Raw genomic sequence first — 15,930 nt, forward strand, 5'->3', positions numbered from 1 at the left:
CTTTATGTCTAATATCTACTTATGAGTGAGTACATATTATGTTTGTCTTTCTGGGTCTGGGTTACCTCACTCAGGATGGCTTTTTCTAGTTCTCTCCATTTGCCTGCAAATTTCAAGATGTCATTGTTTGTTGTTGTTGTTGTTTTGTTTTTTTAACCACTGAGTAGTACTTCATCGTGTAAATATATCACATTTTCTTCATCCATTCTTTGGTTGAGGGGCATCTTGGTTAATTCCAGGTTCTGGCTATTATGAATATTGTTGCTATGAACATAATTGAGCAAACATCCTTGTGGTGTGAGTGTGCATCCTTTGGGTATATGCCCAAAAGTGAGACAGGTTGATTCCCAATTTCCTGAGAAACCACCATACTGATTTCCACAGTGGCTCTGACATGCTTTCTTAAAGACAAGGATTACCTATATTACATTTTACCTTCCACCTACAACATTTAATATTATATACCTCTAAAGAAAAAAAATCACACTTAACACAAATATGAGACAAAATTTTAAGAGTGAGAGGAACAAACAAACAAAAAACCAACAGAAATGGAAAGCTTGGGTCTTTATTCACCAAGGATTGGGGAACTGTCAGATTAGATTCTTTTCTGGATTTGGTTCAGAGAGAGGGGGATAATAATACTTGCCTAATTAACTAGCATGTTGGGCAGATTAAAGTGTTTTGTAAACATTAATTAAAGGTGTAGGGCGCTAGATGAGGCCAATGTGTTATTAGAGAAAATGTCTTTCTTCCCTTTAATCAGGTACCTCTTGTTCCTGGGGAGGACCAACGTATGATCTAATGACCCAGGAATTGGACTCAGCCCTGACAGCCGCATGTAAGCCAGTCCTTTTGTACAGCCAGCTGCTTCCTCCCTTCGTTTTTCTGTGAAATGGGTATAAACACAAACTAAGTCTTACAATTAATAAGCACATGCCTCTGGCTTTCTCACTGGTAACACTAACTCCCACCTGCTTACAAAAGACTCCCACAACTAGCTATTGTTATTAGCTATTCAGAAGTATTTCCAGTGGTAAAAGACACAGCCACAAACAGCAGGGTCAAAAGCTCAGCGTTTCTTCAGCCTTGGCTACCTCAAAATCCCTTCTCTGTAAAGTGACCAGAAGAGGACAAAGTACAAGGCCCTGGAGATGGCTAGTCAGGGTGAGGCACTTGCCATGAGCCTGGATTTCTAGCCCGTGTTTGGGAAGACTGCACCAGCTTCTGGTTTGCCCTCTGACCTTCACTTTTGCCCTCTGACCTTCACTTTTGTGCAGCAACTCAGATACACACAAATGAATAAATAAGTGGATGTACCAAAGGAAACCAAAGTTCTCAAAAAAAAAAAAAAAAAAAGAGAGAGAGAGAGAGAGAGAGAGAAAGAAAAAAAAGAAAGGAAGAAAAGAAAAAGAAAAGAAAGAAAAAGCAAGAATTTTGACATTTTTCATGGGAAAAAATTATTATTTGAGGAGCTCTGGCTATATTTACTCTGCTAAAACTCCATTCAAGATGCACATGTATGGGAACATCTCATAAGTACCTCACAAACATATGCAGTTCTTACAAGCTCATTAAAAATTAAGTAAAGCTGGGCGTGGTAGCACACACCTTTAATCCCAACCAGGCAGATGGAGTTCTCTGAATTGGAGTTCAGCCAAAGCTATATAGTGAGCCCCTTCCTCAAAAACCAAAAACAAACAAAAAAGATCTACCCCCAAAAAAATAAATAGGAAAAAATAAAATAAGCAATGTCCAAATGAATTAAAAGAAATGTTTGTTACGTGTCTGAGAGTATAAGTAGTCCATAAATGTCAGCATTTGTTATTATTAAATGAAAATAATCTCTTCAAGATACTGTTGCTGTTGAGCGCCTGCCTGTAATTCCAGAAGTCAGGAAGCTGAGACAGGAGGATCACAAATTTGAAGTCATCCTGAATGGTGAAAGCCTATTTCAAAAGACAAACACCAATGAAACTCTTAAAGTTGGTCATAGAGTTGCTGGAGAAGTCCCTTCACATTCAGGACTTCAAAAGCACATCCGCATAACAATGCCACATTGCTAACCCTTCATTCAGTCTCAAAAGTAAAATAAAACCTTGAAAAGTGGCCAAAGGAGCAGCTAGGGGTTTCAGGCTCTGGCCCTTTAAATATAGCGGGGGCGCGCAGAGTACCTCTGGAGGACTGGAATCCAGAAGCCGGGAACGCGCGGCAGAGATGCGGAGCGTGCGGCCGGCTGGAGGAGCGCGCACGACTGTGCGCGCGCGGCGGGGAGGTGCCCGGCGCCCTGGGAGCGCGCGGCGGGCTGTCCCGGACAGTCGGCGAGCGTGCGCGGCTTGCGGACGGGTGGACTGAGTTAACGCTGCGGGTTGCAGTCGGAGTGGACACCTGCGGCCCACGGAGGGGACCTGGCTCGGTGACTTCTGCCCTGCTGAGCTGGGACAGGTCGGTCGCGGGGCGCGGCAGCAGCTGTCCGGATCATCGAGGGCACCGGGTCCAGGTCTCAGAAGTTGGAGAAGTCCTTTGCTCGCAGCTGGGGCGCCCGTGGTCCCCGAGGTCAGTGCCACCCAAAGGCCTTCATCCCGGGACTTCAGGGGTCGCGGCGCGTGGCTTCCCACATCGGGGTTTTCCCGAGGGCGAGCGCTCAGTGGCTCGCGGCGTTGGGTCCCTGACTCCCAGGCTTTGCCCTCCCCCCCCCCCCCGCTGCCCTTTCCCGGCTCCTAGGGAGGGGATCGGCGTCCGACTGCGCGTGGGGACCGTGTCCCCTGCGAGGCTGAAACACGGGAGGTGGCCAGAGCCACCTGTTAAACCGGGGTCCTGCGTGAATCTTTCCGTAGTTTTCCGTGCCCCCGCCAGTTTCCCTCAAGTAACTGAATCGCTCAGATGTAAGTACGGATCTTCCCAGTGAACTGGGGCGTTAGGATTAGAAAGAGTATGTGGCTAATGAGACACGGTTTAACAAAAGGCAGTCAAACTGTAGCGTTTCTCCAAGATGGAAAGTTTCCCTGCATTGTTTTACGGGTTCTAAATTTAAGCCACTAACCCCCCTCCTTGGCCACTTAACCGCAAGATAGCTTTTAACTCCTTTCCTGAACCTATTTGGTGTAAAGCAGAAAATTAAGGAATGTGTGGATGTCGTCTCTCTCTCTCTCTCTTCCTGTCTCTGTCTCTCTCTGTCTCTCTCTCTTCCTGTCTCTGTCTCTGTCTCTGTCTCTGTCTCTCTCTCTCTCTCTCCCCCACCCAGACAGGGTTTCTCTGTGTAGCTTTAGAGCCTGTCCTGGCGCTTGGCTCTCTCTGTACACCATGCTGGCCTTGAACTCACAAGTTGGCCTGCCTCTGCCTCCCAGTTGCTGGGGTTAGAGGCTTACAATACCACCGCCCAACCCAAAGTAAAACTTTGAAGCCCTGCTATGGGAAGATTCTTTCTGGTTCCAATTGTAGTAAAGAAGAACAAAAACAAAAAGCTTGGTCCCTGTGCGATCTAGAAACACGAAACCAGGTATTAAGTGTAAACTGGGGGAAAGTGCTTGCAGAATGGACTTTTATGAAAAATCATTTTCTGTGAGGTGCTCCAGTGTGTGCTGAAACTTTGCCCTCATATTCCATGCCTGAATGTTCCAGATTGTTTTTCTAGGTGGAGGAGGTATTTTCGTTGGTGCAGCCAATGTGGAAATACAAACAAATGCCCTATTTACTTGGGGTTGGGTGGGAAGGGTGGAAGTCAGCTAAGATCTTTCTTGCCAGGCTTGACAGTGTATGTATGAAATCTTGTGCGTTTTCTTGCCCAGACGAGTAAAGGCCTTATTTTCAGTGCCTCCAATGAGCTTCTCCTGGAGAATTTTGGATGCTGATAATTTTAAAGTGCATTTTCTCCACTCAGAGAAACCAGAAATTTGAAACTAGAGTAAGTGGCAGTTATAAAGAGTTGTGCTTTTGAAAAGAATTGAGTCTGTTTTGGCCTTACAGTTCTTTATTGCAGAGGGACTGGCCTGTTTTAATGCAGGCGTGGTGTAGCTAGCTATTCGTTCATTCATCGTTATATTTGTAGTCTGTTTGACCACCTCCAAAGTGCTGAGCCCTGACTTACCACCACTGCACGTGCAAGAATTTCTAGATAAGAGCCATATGGTCCAAACTGATTAAACCCAGATCTGGTAACCGTGCCTTTGTCAGTGGCTGATGAGACACCTGGCCTTGGTTCCAAAGTTCTCAGACACCTCAGGAGCCTACAGTTGGCACATTGTGTTGATCTGAAGATCAGCTCAGGTAACTCCTAGAGGCAGAACAGAGCCTGAGACCGAAGGGAGGGAAGAGAAAGGCCTGGGTGGAGCAGAGCGAAGCACAGGGAAGCCTCTGGACAGAAAGTTCAAGTGCATCTTATCTGCGTTGTTACGGGATGGATGCCGATGGCATCGAGGCCATTTGGTGGTGCCAGGGGCATCCTAGGAGCATCCTAGAACTGGAGCACTTTTGATAATCAAGAGCAGCATTTTGTTTCAGTTGCCATTGCACTTTCTGGGGGAGGTGATGGCTTCCACATGTGTGCCCTACAGAGGATGGGCTGATCTTTCCCCTTTTCTGAGTGCCTCTGACCATGCTGGGACTTCCTTCTCTGCATGTAGTGACATCCCCGATAACAGCCTGACTGTGAAGAAGCACGGTGAAGTTTCTCCTCTCGGTAATGCCGTCGCCTCCTCTCAGAGTAGCAGCACCGGTCTTGACATTCGTGAGAGTTTAATGAAAGCTGGTGCTGATGCTCTGTGTGACTTAACATCCTACCCTTTGGAATCAGTGCCTGCTAGCTCTTATGAATGTATATCGTCATATTAGTTACTTTAGCACTGGGAAAATTTGATTCTCATCTCCCTCTCCTTCACCCATCAGGTTCTCATTTAGCCTAGGCTGGTCTTGAACGTGGTAACTGACAGTGGATGACCTTGAACTCCTGGCCCACCTATCTCTACCTCCCAAGTGCTGAAATGGTTCTCATTAAAAAAAAAATGTTCATTACATTTGTTTGTGTGTGAGTGTGTGTGTGTACACTTGTGCACATACATGTACAAGCACTACAGTGTATGTGTGTAGAGGTCAAAGGACAACTTTTTCCAACCTGTGAGTTTCTGGTATAGAACTCAGGTTATCAAGTTTGGTGGCCACCTTCACCCACTGAGCCATTTCACCAGTCCAATTACCATATTTTTATTGTAGTAAATATAAAGTACATAATTACATACAATTTACCATCTTAAAGTCTATTAAGGCATGACACTAAGTTTATTAATAGTGGCATGTAACCATTATACCTGTCTGGTTCTAGAACTTTTCTATCAGCCTTCCCCCATTGAACAGCCTCCCTTCCTCCATGGCCCTAACCCCTGACAGCCACTAATTTGCTTTCTATTTCTGGATTTGCCTACTCTCATACAGATGGAATCTTGAGGTGTTGGCCTTCGTTGTTCAAGATTCATCAGCATTGTATTGGTCTTTTCTCTTGTTTCTACGACTGCACAGTGTTCCTTTGTATGTATGGGCCACATGTTGCTTGTTACGGTCATCCTAATGGTATAAAGTAGTAGCTCGTTGTGGTTTTGATCTACAGCTCCCTAATGACTAACAGTGTTGAAAACTGTTTCCTGTGATTGTTGGCCATTCCCACATTCATCTGCAGTGTGTGTGTGTGTGTGTGTGTGTGTGGTGGGGTGCTCATGCCACTGTGTACATGTGGGGGTCAGAGGGCAACTTTGGGAGTCAGTACTTTCCTTTTGCTGTGAGTTCCAGGGATTGAACTCAGGTCGTCAGACATGAACTACAAGTGTGTTTGCCTGATCAGCCATCTTTCCCTCCATCTTTAGAGAGATGTTCACTGAGGACTTTATTCTCTCCTTGGTTACGTTTGCATTGCTGTGACCAAGGCACCTGAGAGAAAAACTCCGAGATGGAAAGATTAGTTTGATGCCAGAGCACTTGAACAGAACATCATGGTGGCTGAGTCTGGTGGAAGCGGACAGGAAGCAGGGAGGGAAAGAAAGAAGGACATGAAGGGGCCTGGACAGGGTACTCCCCAGGGACCTACCCCTGGTGACCTACTTCCTTCAGCTAGGCCACACCTCCTCATGTTCACAGATACTCCCCAAACAGCCTCACCAGCTGAGTCAAGCTCCCAATCCTGAGCCCCGTGGGAGACACTCACTGCCTATGCAAACTGTAGTTCTGTTTTATTTTAGCCATTTTTACATCACCAAAATCATACGTGCAAATTCAGTCTGTGGATTGGGTTCCCTTTCAACCCTTTGTTCTGTTGTGGGTTGTTTTAGTTTTCCTCTTTCTCTTTGAGTCTCTCTCTCTCTCTCTCTCTCTCTCTCTCTCTCTCTCTCTCTCTCTCTCTCTCTCGGGCCAGTTTTCTGACCAGTGCTGTGAAATATTTAATCTTCTGCCTGTTTTTGTTATCCAAAACTCAAGGGTGTTCATTTGTTTCCCCAGCAAGTTTTGTAGCCTGTTCTACCACCTATCACACACTGAGCCCTGATGTAGTCACCGGGTAGATAAACAGATATGTATACATTACACATTTATTTCTAAAATGCATAGGTTAAAGGAGCATAAGGAGAGCCACATTTTACTGGCGTTCAGGGGCTTGACTTGGCCTTCATCACCAGATAGCCATGTGACCCTAGGGTTCACACTTGGAGCTTTTGTAAATTGGTTTTCTGTTCTGTAGTTTGGGATAAGACTCTGACTTTTCAAGGCATCTGTAGAAGATGCAAGACTCTTCCCTTTACAAACTCAGTTCTCCGCATATATTTAAAGTAGCTAATTTTATAGATATTGATTATAAGTTGGGGGGAGTAACTTTTAGGCTCCAAGGGTGGCCATTGCTGTCTCCTAAAATGGGGCATTGGCATTTTCAGTAAAGCTTCAGACAACTTAGCTTTAGTGGATGCTTAGGTCGCTCTCATGGGCTGGGTGTGTAGCACTGGCAGAGTGCCAGCACAAAACACTGGTTATAGTGGCAGCCACCTGCGATCTCAGCACCAGGGAAGAAGAGGCAAGAGGATCAGAAGTTCAAGGTCATCCTATGCTATTTAATGAGTCCCAGGCCGGCCTGGGCTACAAGAAACTGTCAAAAAAAAAAAAAAAAAAAAGTTTCCCCTTCTCATGCTCAGCACTTTGGAAATTGTTCCAGAAACTTGAGATTAAAGAAAATAAGATACATACTCCTATCACTCTGGACTAATAACAAAGACACGGACAAATCTTTGGGGTTGGAGTGGAGAGAAGAGATGAGGCTAACATGAAAGGGCTATGCTTTGATCATCTTGTATAGAGTGCAGCTGTTGCCTTGGCCACTAGCCACTCGAGGCTCAGGAGTATGGTTGTAATAGTAGATACTGATTTGCTGTGGAATGGGCTTGCACACAGAATGCTCAGGAATGAGGAAGGGTGGTTAGAAATATGAAGATATAAAGATGAAATGGGAGAAGGCACCTGAAAAATGCCCAGTGGAATTCTTGATGCAAAAGGTAGACAGCCAAAAAGCAGCCCCAGGAACCTGTTCAGCCACAATGGCCTTGAACTTGCTAACGCCTGTGATAGGGTAAGTTGTCCTCCAAGCATAGGGGGAATGGATGAAAGGCTCCCTCCGGCGGCACACAGCGCTTGCTCTGTGTAGGTCAGTCTTTAAGCTGTGAGGTCAGCATGCCCCTTTCCTCACTCTTGACTTCTGATTTTAGAGATATTTTCTGTGGGAAAGCTGTTGACATCAACAGTTAATTAAACCACATTTGACATTAGGCATGGTGGCAGATGCTTGTTATCCTAGCACCAGGAAGACTGAGGCAGGGGGATCAAAAACAAACAAGCACATCCACTTAAATCAGAACTCCATTTCAAGGCACACTGCACTATTTTACAGCATTAACTACTAACTCAGTTATAAAAAGGCTGTGTTGATTGGTGGTGAGTGATACATAGCTCTGCTTGGCCTGCACACATAGCTCCTGCATGTGATGGTACCACTTAGCAGATCTTCCCTTTTTAGCCATGGCCAGAATTTAGCCAGTGACTTTGAAAAATCATATAAAATCCCTGGGTAAGGTCCCAGGCTGTAGCTCAGTTGTAGAGAACTTGCCTGGCATGCCCAATCCCTCATTCTGCAGAAAAGTAAACAGCAAAAAGCCTGTAGTATATATTTAAATCTGTACTGCTTAGCTAGTCTCCTCTCGGTGGGATGTGAGTTGTGTGTTTATTTTCCAAGATGGCTGATCAGATTACAAGCCGGACTGTGCAGCAGCCAACTGACCCTTTTCATTATTTGAATACTTATCAAGCTCTACTCTTGAACTACCCTGTTTTTCCTAGAGAGACTGGTAGGCAGCTTGTCTGCTGAAAATAGCAACATCTTAACTGTTGATTGGAGTCATCCAGTGCAGTGTTATCCATCAACACTGATGATTCTGCTTCATTATTATTGTTATTATTATTATTTACATGTCGATCCCAGTTCCCTCTCCCTCCCTCCCTCTTACCCTCTGTGCCCCCTCACATGCACCCTGACCACCCTCCCCTCCCATCCCCCCACCCCAACTCCATAGGTAGGGCAATGCCATCCAGGTCATTTGAAGTAGAGACTAGGGCTTCTCTCTTGTCTCTAGGTTAAGGCAGTATCCCTCCATGGGGGATGTGTCCACAAGGTCCTTTTGTGCACCAGGGATACATCCTGGTTCCACTGTCTGAGGTCCCTTAGACTGCTCAGTCCTTCTAGCTGAGACCCATGTTCAGGGGGGCCTGAGTCAGTTCCATGCTGGATTCCCAGCTATCAGTCTGGGGGCCCGTTAGCTCCTCCTGGTTCAGGTCAGCTGTCTCTATGTGTTTCTGCAACCTGGTCTTGTCCTCTCTGTCTGCATCTTGATTCTAGTTCAACTCAGTGTTTAGTTATGGGTGTTTGCTTCTGTTTCCAACAGGTACTAGATGAGGGCTCCATGATGGTGGATAAGTTGTTGATCTCACTATCTGGGAAGGGCATTTATGGTAGACTTTCCAGGGTTGTTAAAATTGTTAGTCGGAGAAAGAGAAGGGGAGGAGAGGAAAGCACGTGTGACTAGGAAGATTGAGTCAGAGTAGGAATAGAAGACAAGAGAGAGAGAGAGAGAGAGAGAGAGAGAGAGAGAGAGAGAGAGAGAGAACAAACATAAAAGGGAGCCATTGTTGGTTTGAAGAGAAAGCTAAACCTAAAGAAAGGTCTAGAGACCTACAAGGCCCTGCTTCCTAACAACGAGCTAAGGCCCCTTATTAAAAGCCCGGCTGGGAACTCTACTCACAGGCCGCCAGCACATAAAGTTGGTACTTGAAGAATCTGTTACTGAGTTCCCTGAACATGTATGTGCAAAGAGTCTAGGGAGGAGGAACCTGTGTCCACATCCCCAAGTAGAGAGCCCCCATTCCCTTCCCAAACAAAAGCCAGCAAAGAAGTTTTGTTAAGACAGTTAAAAATTCTATGCCAGGAATGAGGGTATGTCATAGCCAAACACGCAGAGCCCTGGATTCTACTCCTAGCAATGCCAAAAGAGAGAAAGCTAGGCCCAGCAGGAAGTCTTGTAGGAGCTTTACCCTGGTTTTGATTCAGCTCTATTCATTGGAGATGAGCTATGTAAAGCAGATCCCATGTCCAGTCTAACCAGGTGGTATGAATACAGCAGTAAACAAACTCCACTGGGGAAAACTTCAGGTGAGAATTTTAAGCTTCTTGGGAGCAAAGGGCTTTGTAAAACAAGAAGGTATAATTACTGCTTCTGAGTTAAAGGGACTACATTTTTTCACCAGGTAGCACATTGTGGGCACTCAGCAAGCAGTATTTGCTGAATAAAGCACACAACATTGTCTCTCAAAAGAACAGCTTGACCTGGCGTCTTCTTCTGTTTTTAAAAAAACTTTCCCTGGTATGTAGAAAGAAAATAGGCCTTTTGTGGTGTTCGGTTGTTTGTTTTGGGGGTTTTGTTTATTTGTTTTGAGACAGGTTCCTTCTATATGGCTCTGGTTGTCCTGGAACTTGACATGTGGACCAGGTGGGCTGTGAACTCATGAAAATGTGCTTGCCTCTGTCTCTGAGTGCTGGGATTAAACAACACTCCCAGCTAAAATAGACATCTAAAATGCTGGTTTTTAAATTTTGAGCCGAGTAAAAATTTGCAGAGTCCATTGCACTTCGTTTCCCAGCCTGAGTTTGCTCCTGCTCTCTTCAGGTGAGAGTGTCATTTTTAGGGACATCAGATTTCCATCTCTTGCTCAGAGACAAACTAGTGACAAGAGACCTCTGCCCATGGACTGTTACTCAACCTGCAGACTTGTTTGCCTCCGTGTAAGCCCATCAATTACCTTCATGCGATGTGACCATCACTCAGTTATTACCCACCTATTAGTAGCTGAAAGCATTAATAACAGAAGACAGTTTGCCATCCATCATGGTTGTTTCTCTACATTGCTCAGAAAGAGTTTTGTATGGATCAGAATCCAGATGAAAGCGTCCTTGTGCTCTCGAAGAGCAAATTAACAGTCATCTTAGCCTTTTCGTCGTATCCCATTGGGTGTCTTAGAATTTAAGGTCTTTGATTTTTACATAAACTGTCAGAAGTTAAAAGAATAGTGGCAGGCCTAGTGGTACAGGACTCTAATCCTTAGGAGGCTGAGGCAGGAGGATCACAAGTTCAAGGCCTGCCTGGGCTGCAGAGTGAATTCAAAGTCAGCCTGGCTACTTAGACCCTGTCTCAACATAAAAGCATTTTTTAAAAAGGCTGAAGATGTAGCTCAGGAGTGGAGTGCTTACCTACGTACACGTAAGAGGTGGAATTCAGTCCTCTATGCTGGGTCAGGGTGACCTTACTCAAAGGAAAGGTGAGGATCAAGGTTACAGCTTGTGTGTGTGTGTGTATGTGTGTGTGTGTGTGTGTGTGTCTGTCTGTCTGTCTGTCTGTCTGTCTGTCTGTCTGTGTGCCAGTTGACAGCATTGGAAACAAGCAACAATGTGCCTTTATGTAGTACACCCTGGCCTTGAACTCTTATTCTCTTGCTTCAGAGTCCTCTGAATTTTGAGATAACAAATGCCAAACTCAAAAAGTCTGTTTTCAGGGTCTGGAGATGAAGTTGGTGGTGGTGGAGCCCTTGCCTTGCATGGACAGGGCTCTTGGGGTCCTGGGTTTGACCCTCATATTGCTCAAAACAAAACAACCTGAGGCCAGAGCAGGAAGGTGGAGAATCTTGGACCATCCTGAACTGTACATGTGACCCTGTCAGAAAACAAATCTATTTTTATGATTTCAACCTACCACCCAAGAAAATAAGATGGTTTTAGAGTTTTAAAATGTGTGTGTTTTAGCCAGGCATGGTGGTATATAACACCCCCCCTCTTTTTTTAAGATCTGCTTATTTTTATTTTATGTATTTGGGTGTTTGGTTTGCATGTGTGCATGTCTACTGTGTTCATGCTTAGTGTCTGCAAAGGCCTGAAGAGGACATCAGGTCCCTTGGAACAGGAGTTATAGACATTTTGAACCAGCCTGTGTGTGCTGGGAACTGAACCCATGTTCATTTTTTTTAACGTGTATGCCTGTATGAGGGTGTCTGATCCCCAGAACTGAAGTTACAGGCAGTATTGAGCTGTCATGTGGTTGCTGGGACTTGAACCCTGGTCCTCTGGAAGAGCAGCCAGTGCTCTTAACTGCTGAACCTTCTCTCCAGCTCCTGGTGTATGCCTTCAATCCCTGTGTTTAGGAGCCAGAAACAGGTCTTTGTGAGTTCATATCCAGGTAGGGCAACATAGTGAGAACCTGTCTTAAAAAGTGTGTATGCTGGGGAGGTGTTAAGTAATGGGTATTGATTATATTTAGTGACAGGTATCATCCAAAATGTTGTGGATGCACGCATGTGTGTGCACACACATACTCACATATACACACCTCTGCTTATAAGAAATTTATAATCCAGTTGAAGAAAAAAGAATCCTGTACAGAAACCTAATGAGATCAATTGTTCCAGAATGACAGAAGTGCCATCACATAATCACACCAGTGGAGTATGAACAAGACCAAAGGGATGGAGTAGAGAGGGCAGTAAGAAGGTCAGGAAGGAGGGGCTGGGGTGTGTGTCTGTTGGACGAATGCTTGCCTAGAACGCACAAAGCCCAGGGCGCATGGTGGTGCACACCCCTCATTCCAGTGCTCAGAAGAGGGAGGCAGGAGGAATAGGCCGAAGCCTTCATGTGGTACATAGAGAGTCTGAGGCCAGCCCGGGCTATCCAAGGCCATGTCATAAGCACTTGTGTGTGTGTTGGGAGAGAGAATATGGTTATCATGGAGCAAGGTTTGATGTAGTTTGGGGTTGGAGTTAGAAGGCTGGGAAAGAGCAACAGGAAGCTGTGGGGATTGGGATATTATAGGAATCTGGGCTAAAGGGGGTTCGTGTTGTGGAGACTTCGGTAGAAGAGATAAGGACAGACTAGATCTAGAGCATCGCCTTGAGCCTGTGTGCCTACAGATAGCTCCTTGGAGGTGTACTTTAGGAAACTACAGAGGCTTCTGGCTCGATGGATCTGTGCTCCCGGGAGCAATCTGGAGCCTTCGAAGGGCTGTTTACTTGGCAGGTTGCTGGGGACTGTGGTACTGAGTATTTGGTTTGCATTCTAGAAAGTTTTTGAAATTAGAAATTCTTAGAAGAGAATGAGTCCAGGACCAACAACTACTTTTACCTTTCAGTTCAGTCATTTCCGGGTTTCTGAGTGGACAAGTCGGATGTGTGGAGGGAGTAGAGCGTACAAACTCTGGCTTGGTGTGGAAAGTCAGGCTACACTTTTTTCTAAGATAACCACCATGGTTATCTTAGCTGTTTTATGGAAGTGGTTTACAAATTATTTTTAATGTAAAAAGAAAACAGACTAAGAATTTTTTAATTCTTCAATTTTTTTCAATAATGGAGAAGGATGTTGGGACTCAGTTTTCTTTCAAGAATTGAGTTGCTAAAATGGTATCATTCAAAAGTCTGGTTAACACATACATATGTGTATATACACACGCACACGTGCACACACAGAGAGAAGGGGGAGGGAGCAAAGAGAGAGAGGAAGGAGAGAGAGAGAGAGAGAGAGAGAGAGAGAGAGAGAGAGAGAGAGAGAGAGAGAAAGAGAGAGTGCCAGACAGGGACTATGAAAGTAGGATTCCCATTTTAGTGTAAAAACAGAAAAGTCCCTGTCACACAGAAGCCACTCGGTGTCTGTTCATAGGAACAAATGTCGTCAAGAGCCACTGATCCAAAAGCCCACAATGGCCACCTTGTGTTTGCTGGTCTTTATTTCACCCACTTTAACCATATGAAAAGCCCACTCATGGTAATCAGCTGGGGCCGTTCTAAACGGGTCCTACTGTGGAACACTTGCATACTTTAATGTTCTTGAAGGTCAGGAAAAAAGCATATCCTTTTAGAAGTCATTTAGTCACTGTGTCATCATACTGAGATTTTTCGCGACTGTGTTAGAGATCATTTCTTTGCTAGGTTGTTTTCGTCTTAGCTTTTGGGAGGCATGTTCTCAAAATCCCAGGGAATGGGGGAAGAAGTAGTGAGAAGATCAAAGAGCAGGGTCTAGGTGACTCAGGGCCCTGACCTAGTCTGAAAGTGTCTGTTTATTTTCATCCAGGATCTCAGTTTTCCTGCTTTTCAGTCTGTCTTCCCTGTTTGTTTGTTTTTGTTTTCCAGCTTAAGTTGGAATGAACTTGATTCATTGTGTTTCTGTCTCCTTTTCTGATGGGATAAGTAAGTACTGACTGCATCCTAGTTTCCATTTCTCACATCCCTCTTACCATTTAGTTAGAAATACTTTCCAATTTCTAATATTTTAGTTTTTAAGATATTTTTCTTTATATATGTTTATGTATATGTCGTGTGTGTGTGTGTGCGTGTGCGCATGCCTCTGAGATCAGATCTTCAAGAGCTAGAGTTACAAGTGTTTGTGAGCTGTTCAACATGGGTCTCAGGAACTGAACTCGGGTCTTCTGGAAGAGCAGCATGTACTCTGAACACCTGAGGCATCACTCCAAACCCAGAAATCAGTTCTTAATGGCTACACACATGGAATTCTTCTAGTAATCTTTACTGCTGTATAATTCAATGACGTTGTTAAGAGTTTCTTAATATCAGCATTAAAGTGCGTGTACCATTATGTCAGTAGTTTTCACATGCCTTTATGAAATTATAGGAATATTTGTTGTTTGGAGACAGGGTCTGGGTATATAGCTCTGGAGGCTTCAAATTCTCCTGCTTCTTGCATCAGCCTCCCGAGAACTGACATTATAGGGGAGTGCTACCATACCTGGTTGATGGAATGTGTATTATGAAGTTGCTATATCCTGGTATGCTGTAAACATTGATTAGATCAAACCTTTGACCTGCTGAAGTCTTCTGTAGTCTGTTTGATTTTGAAGTCTGTATATAGGGTGGGGTTTGGAGTTGATTGCTTTAGGAGAATGGTGACATCCAACTACTTTGATCCAGTATATATATACTATATACTGGACTATAAATAAGATTGGGAAGACATGGCAGGTTGGCCGTGGCAGCATGGGCTAAAGTGGGTCTGTTCTAGAGAGGGGGCTAGGAAGAAAGCAGTCATGTTACTGTTGGAAGTAGGGAGAGCTGCAGGGCTGGATGGACATGAGTGGCAGGAGGAGGGAGGGTCTCAGTAAGGGTTTCTGTTGCTGTAAAGAGACATCATGACCATGACAACTCTTTTAAAGGAAAATAGGTAATTGGGGCTGGCTTACAGTTTCAGAGGTTTAGTCCATTATCTTCATATTGTCATGCATGCAAGCATGGTGCTGGAGAGGGAGCTGAGAGTTCTACATCTTGATCCAAAGGCAGCAGAAGTAACTCTGCCACACTGGGTGTAGCTTGAGCAAAGGAGACCGCAAAGCCCACCCCCACAGTGACACACTTCCTCCAACAAGACCACACCTCCTAACAGTGCCACTCCCTTAGAAGTTACTTTCTTTCAAACCACCACAGAGAGGAACTAAGAGTGTCTTCAAAGCTTTGTGCCTGTGGGTGGCCTTTGAGTGGGAAAGGTCAGCTTTGGGATTCCACAAACTGTAGCTTTCAGGTGAGTGATGGTAGGGCATATTGACTTTCATTGTTGTGTGCCTGCTGGCTGTATTGACAGCAGTGGGGTGGTGGTGGAAGAAGGTTGTAGGTATACCCTCTAGGCCATGCTAGGTCTTTCTGGAATGTCCCAGTAAGAAGAATATGAGGTGCCTTTTTCTTCCAGCTCCAGCAAACTCACCATAGAGGGTCACTTAGCTCCTTACAGTCATAGCTCAATGGCTGTTGTTGGACTATCCCCCTCAGTTGGCTGCTGTCCTCATGAATAAACAACTCTGGACAGATACAGACACAATACGATGATGAATGACCTTGGCCTTGTTCACTTCGTTCAAATGATAAACTGGGGGGTTGAGGTGGGGGTGCCTCTAGTAAATATTGGAAATAAACACAGGAAACATAACAATATGAGACACGATTATGTTTCAGATCTTGAAGCAGAGAGGTGCTTTGAGTTTTTACTGAAGCTTTCTCTGCTCAGGAAGTGTCAGTTTCTTGATGCCTTCTGCTGATTCTAGCCTGGCTTACTGTAGTCCGTACCTCCCATAAGCCCAGACAGCCTCTAGATTGGACAAGGACAATAGATATTTCAAAGTGGCAGTGACCCTCATAGACCTGTGGTCAGTACAGTCTGTCCTATCTGTTCTGGCTCAAGGCCCCTGTGTGTGTGTGTCCCATTCCAGGGCAGATGAAGGTTGCTTCTGCTCAGCCCTTCAGAAAACCTTCCCTTCACAGTGGACTTCAGTTCCTAGCGAGCTTCACCTTTTCAGTTCTTTTAGAGCAACAATTAATGTC

At 45.0% G+C, this 15,930-nt stretch overlaps 1 protein-coding gene across 3 annotated transcripts in view; it reads left to right on the plus strand.

The window, feature by feature from the left end:
* Positions 1-2,363: 2,363 nt before the first annotated feature.
* The window catches only part of Proser2 (proline and serine rich 2), a 33,100-nt gene continuing 19,533 nt past the window's right edge, over positions 2,364-15,930 (plus strand). The window contains exon 1 of one of the 3 annotated variants that reach the window (XM_051194874.1): positions 2,364-2,416. The gene's annotated coding sequence lies outside the window, so the exon portion shown is untranslated. Of the gene's footprint in view, positions 2,417-4,241; positions 4,267-9,700; positions 9,725-15,930 lie in introns of those variants that run through there. The other 2 variants (XM_051194876.1, XM_051194875.1) reach the window with 2 other exon arrangements.

The sequence above is a fragment of the Phodopus roborovskii genome, unplaced genomic scaffold (genome assembly GCF_943737965.1).
Source record: "Phodopus roborovskii unplaced genomic scaffold, PHOROB, whole genome shotgun sequence".
Taxonomy (NCBI): Eukaryota; Metazoa; Chordata; class Mammalia; order Rodentia; family Cricetidae; genus Phodopus; species Phodopus roborovskii.